The sequence below is a fragment of the Heterodontus francisci genome, unplaced genomic scaffold (genome assembly GCF_036365525.1).
Source record: "Heterodontus francisci isolate sHetFra1 unplaced genomic scaffold, sHetFra1.hap1 HAP1_SCAFFOLD_156, whole genome shotgun sequence".
Taxonomy (NCBI): Eukaryota; Metazoa; Chordata; class Chondrichthyes; order Heterodontiformes; family Heterodontidae; genus Heterodontus; species Heterodontus francisci.
Genome location: NW_027142350.1, coordinates 3,036,741 through 3,043,705, shown reverse-complemented (window position 1 = coordinate 3,043,705; position 6,965 = coordinate 3,036,741).

Sequence of the window (6,965 nt, the reverse complement as noted above, 5' to 3'; positions counted from 1 at the left end):
AAAGACTCACACTTGCACCGAGTAACACAGACATACACTGTCACCGTGTAGCAAAGACATTCCCTGATACCCAGTCACACAGACACACACTTACACCAAGTAACAAAGATATACACTGATACCCAGTAACACAGACACACACTGGCACCAAGTAACAAAGACATACACTGAAACCAAGTCACAAAGACATTCACTGACACCCAGTAACAAAGACATACACTTACACCAAGTAACACAGACATACACTGACACCAAGTAACACAGACATACAATTACACCAAGTAACAAAGACACACACTTAAACCAAGTAACAAAGACATAAACTTACACCAAGTAACACAGACATACAATGACACCAAGTAACAAAGATATACACTGATACCCAGTAACACAGACACACACTGGCACCAAGTAACAAAGACATACACTGAAACCAAGTAACAAAGACATACACTGACACCAAGTCACAAAGACAAACACTGACACCAAGTAACGAAGACAGACACTGACACCCAGTAACAAAGACAGACACTGACACCAAGTCACAAATACATACACTGACACCAAGTATCAAAGACATAAACTTACACCAAGTAACACAGACATACAATGACACCAAGTAACAAAGACATACAATTACACCAAGTAACAAAGACACACACTTGCACCAAGCAACACAAACATACACTGACACCACGTAACAAAGACATACACTGTTACCCAGAAACACAGACACACACTTACACCAAGTAACAAAGACATACACTGACACCAAGTATCAAAGACATAAACTTACACCAAGTAACAAAGACATACACTGACACCAAGTAACAAAGACATACAATTACACCAAGTAACAAAGACATACACTGTTACCCAGTAACACAGACACACACTTACACCAAGTAACAAAGACATACACTGATACCAAGTTACAAAGACATACACTTACACCAAGTAACAAAGACTCACACTTACACCAAGTAACACAGCCATACACTGTCACCATGTAGCAAAGACATTCCCTGATACCCAGTAACACAGACACACACTTACACCATTAACAAGGATATACACTGATACTCAGTAACACAGACACACACTGACACCATGTAACAAAGACATACACTCAAACCAAGTCACAAAGACAGACACTGACACACAGTAACAAAGATAAACACTGACACCAAGTAACGAAGACAGACACTGACACCCAGTAACAAAGACAGACACTGACACCACGTCACAAAGACATACACTGACACCAAGCATCAAAGACATAAACTTACACCAAGTAACACAGGCATACACTGACACCACGTAACAAAGACATACACTGATACCAAATAACACAGACACACACTTACACCAAGTAACACAGACATACACTGACACCAAGTAACAAAGACATACACTTGCACCAAGCAACACAAACATACACTGACACAAAGTAACAATGACATACACTGATACCCAGTAACACTGACACACACTTACACCAAGTAACACAGACATACACTGACACCAAGTAACAAAGACATACACTGATACCCAGTAACACAGACACACACTGGGCGGCACATTGGCACAGTGGTTAGCAGCCTCACAGCTCCAGGGACCCGGGCTCGATTCTGGGTACCGCCTGTGCGGAGTTTGCAAGTTCTCCCTGTGTCTGCGTGGGTTTCCTCCGGGTGCTCCGGTTTCCTCCCACATGCCAAAGACTTGCAGGTTGATAGGTTAATTGGCCTTTATAAATTGCCCCTAGTATAGGTAGGTGATAGGGAAATATATAGGGACAGGTGGGGATGTGATAGGAATGCAAAAAAAAGGAGGAAAAAATAACTTAAAATGACTAAAAATGTAAGTAAAGTGGGGGGCTGTCATGCTCTGAAAGTATTGAACTCAATGTTCAGTCCGGCAGGCTGTAGTGCGCCTAATCGGTAGATGAGATGCTGTTCCTCGAGCTTGCGTTGATGTTCACTGGAACACTGCAGCAATCCCAGGACAGAGATGTGAGCATGAGAGCAGGGGGGAGTGTTGAAATGGCAAGCAACCGGAAGCTCAGGGTCCTGCTTGCGGACTGAGCGGAGATGTTCCGCAAAGCGGTCACTCAGTCTGCGCTTGGTCTACCCAATGTAGAGGAGACCACACTGTGAGCAGCGAATACAGTATACTACATTGAAAGAAGTACAAGTAAATCGCTGCATCACCTGAAAGGAGTGTTTGCGGCCTGGGATAGTGAGGAGAGAGGAGGTAAATGGACAGGTATTACACCTCCTGCGATTGCAAGGGAAGGTGCCCTGGGACGGGGACGAGGTGGTGGGGGTAATGGAGGAGTGGACCAGGGTGTCGTGGAGGGAACGATCCCTTCGGAATGCTGACAGGGGAAGGGAGGGGAAGATGCGACTGGTAGTGGCATCACGCTGGAGGGGGCGAAAATGGCGGAGGATTATCCTTTGGATATGGAGGCTGGTGGGATGAAAAGTGAGGACAAGGGGAACCCTGTCACGGTTCTGGGAGGGAGGGGAAGGGGTGAGGGTAGAGGTGTGGGGAATGGGTCGGACACGGTTGAGGTCCCTGTCAACCACAGTGGGGGGAAATCCTCGGTTGAGGAAAAAGGAGGTCATATCAGAAGCACCGTCATGGAAGGTAGCATCATCAGAGCAGATGCGTCGGAGACGGAGAAACTAGGAGAATGTAATGGAGTTCTTTCAGGAGGCAGGGTGTGAAGAAATGTCGTCGAGGTTGCTGTGGGAGTCAGTGGGCTTATAATGGATATTGGTAGACAACCTATCCCCAGAGATGGAGACAGAGAAGTCGAGGAAGGGAAGGGAAGTGTCAGAGATGTACCATGTAAAGGTGAGAGAAGGGTGGAAATTGGAAGCAAAGTTGTTGATAGGAATACGGGATTAGTGTAGGATTAGAATAAATGGGTGGTTGATGGTCGGTGGGCCGAAGGGCCTGTTTCAGTGCTGTATCTCTAAACTAAACTAAATACTGACACCTAGTGTCACAGACACAAACTGATACACAGTAACAAAGACATGCACTGACACCCAGTTACACAGACACACACTTACAACAAGTAACAAAGACGTACACTGACACCCAGTAACACAGACACACATGGAAACCAAGTAACAAAGACACACACATACACCAAGTAACACAGACACACACTGACACCCATTAACACAAACAAATACACTGACACCCAGTAACACAGACACACATTGATACCAAGTAACAAAGACATACACTGACACCCAGGAACACAGACACACACTGACACCAAGTAACAAAGACACACACTTATAACAAGTAACAAAGACATACACTGACACCAAGTAACAAAGACAAACACTTACACCAAGTAACAAAGACATACACTGATACCCAGTAACACAGACACACACTTACACCAAGTAACAAAGACATACACTGACACCCAGTAAAAAAGACATACACTGACACCAAGTCACGAAGACATACACTGATACCCAGTAACACAGACACACACTTACACCAAGTAACAAAGACAAACTCTGACACCAAGTAACAAAGACAGCCACTGACACACAGTAACACACTGACACCCAGTAACACAGACACACACTAACACCAAGTAACAAAGACATACACTGACACCAAGTAACAAAAACATACACTGATACCCAGTAACACAGACACACACTTACACCAAGTAACAAAGACACACAATTACACCAAGTAACACAGACATACACTGACACCAAGTAACAAAGACATAAACAGACACCAAGTCACAAAGACATTCACTGACACCCAGTAACCAAGACATACACTGACACGAAGTCACAAAGACATACACTGGCACCAAGTAACAAAGGCATACACTGATACCCAGTAACACAGACACACACTTACACCAATTAACAAAGACATCCACTGACACCAAGTAACAAAGACATTCAATTACACCAAGTAACAAAGACAAACACTTACACCAAATAACGCAGCCATACACTGACACCACGTAACAAAAACATACACTGTTACCCAGTAGCACAGACACACACTTATACCAAGTAACAAAGACATACACTGATACCAAGTGACACAGGCACACACTTACACCAAGTAACACAAACACTCACTTACACCAAGTAGCAAATACATCCACTGACACCAAGTATCAAAGACATACAATTACACCAAGTAACAAAGATACACACTTACACCAAGTAACACAGACATACACTGACACCAAGTAACAAAGACATACACTGTTACCCAGTATCACAGACACACACTTACACCAAGTAACAAAGACATACACTGATACCAAGTAACACAGACACACACTTACACCAAGTAACACAGACACACACTTACACCAAGTAACAAATACATACACTGACACCAAGTAACAAAGACCTGCACTGACACCAAGTAACAAAGACATACAATTACACCAAGTAACAAAGACACACACTTGCAGCAAGTAGCACAGACATGCACTGTCACCATGTAGCAAAGACATGCACTGATACCCAGTAACACAGACACACACTTACACCAAGTAACAAAGATATACATTGATACCCAGTAACACAGACACACACTTACACCAAGTAACAAAGACATACACTGACACCAAGTCACAAAGACAGACACTGACACCCAGTAACAAAGACAAACAATGACACCAAGTAACGAAGACAGACACTGACACCCAGTAACAAAGACAGACAATGACACCACGTCACAAAGACATACACTGACACCAAGTAACAAAGACATAAACTTACACCAAGTAACACAGACAAGCACTGACACCAAGTAACAAAGAAATACAATTACACCAAGTAACAAAGACACACACTTACACCAAGTAACTCAGACATACACTGACACCAAGTAACAAAGACATACACTGTTACCCAGTAACACAGACACACACTTACACCAAGTAACAAAGACATGCACTGATACCAAGTAACACAGACACACACATACACCAAGTAACACAGACATACAATGACACCAAGTAACAAAGACATACACTGATACCCAGTAACACAGACACACACTAACACCAAGTAACAAAGACATACACTGACACCAAGTAACAAAAACATACACTGATACCCAGTAACACAGACACACACTTACACCAAGTAACAAAGACACACAATTACACCAAGTAACACAGACATACACTGACACCAAGTAACAAAGACATAAACAGACACCAAGTCACAAAGACATTCACTGACACCCAGTAACCAAGACATACACTGACACGAAGTCACAAAGACATACACTGGCACCAAGTAACAAAGGCATACACTGATACCCAGTAACACAGACACACACTTACACCAATTAACAAAGACATCCACTGACACCAAGTAACAAAGACATTCAATTACACCAAGTAACAAAGACAAACACTTACACCAAATAACGCAGCCATACACTGACACCACGTAACAAAAACATACACTGTTACCCAGTAGCACAGACACACACTTATACCAAGTAACAAAGACATACACTGATACCAAGTGACACAGGCACACACTTACACCAAGTAACACAAACACTCACTTACACCAAGTAGCAAATACATCCACTGACACCAAGTATCAAAGACATACAATTACACCAAGTAACAAAGATACACACTTACACCAAGTAACACAGACATACACTGACACCAAGTAACAAAGACATACACTGTTACCCAGTATCACAGACACACACTTACACCAAGTAACAAAGACATACACTGATACCAAGTAACACAGACACACACTTACACCAAGTAACACAGACACACACTTACACCAAGTAACAAATACATACACTGACACCAAGTAACAAAGACCTGCACTGACACCAAGTAACAAAGACATACAATTACACCAAGTAACAAAGACACACACTTGCAGCAAGTAGCACAGACATGCACTGTCACCATGTAGCAAAGACATGCACTGATACCCAGTAACACAGACACACACTTACACCAAGTAACAAAGATATACATTGATACCCAGTAACACAGACACACACTTACACCAAGTAACAAAGACATACACTGACACCAAGTCACAAAGACAGACACTGACACCCAGTAACAAAGACAAACAATGACACCAAGTAACGAAGACAGACACTGACACCCAGTAACAAAGACAGACAATGACACCACGTCACAAAGACATACACTGACACCAAGTAACAAAGACATAAACTTACACCAAGTAACACAGACAAGCACTGACACCAAGTAACAAAGAAATACAATTACACCAAGTAACAAAGACACACACTTACACCAAGTAACTCAGACATACACTGACACCAAGTAACAAAGACATACACTGTTACCCAGTAACACAGACACACACTTACACCAAGTAACAAAGACATGCACTGATACCAAGTAACACAGACACACACATACACCAAGTAACACAGACATACAATGACACCAAGTAACAAAGACATACACTGATACCCAGTAACACAGACACACACTTACACCAAGTAACAAAGACATGCACTGATACCAAGTAACACAGACACACACTTACACCAAGTAACACAGACATACAATGACACCAAGTAACAAAGACATTCACTGATACCCAGTAACAAAGACATACACTTACACCAAGTAACACAGACATACACTGACACCAAGTAACACAGACAGCCACTGACACCAAGATACAAAGACATATACTTACACCAAGTAACACAGACACACACTCACACCCAGCAACACAAACAAACACACACTGACACCCAGTAACATAGAGAAACACTGACACACAGTAACAAAGACATACACAGACACCCAGTAACAAAGACATACACTGACACCAAGTCACAAAGACATACACTAATACCCAGTAACAGAGACACACACTTCCACAAAGTAACAAAGACAAACACTGACAACAAGTAACAAA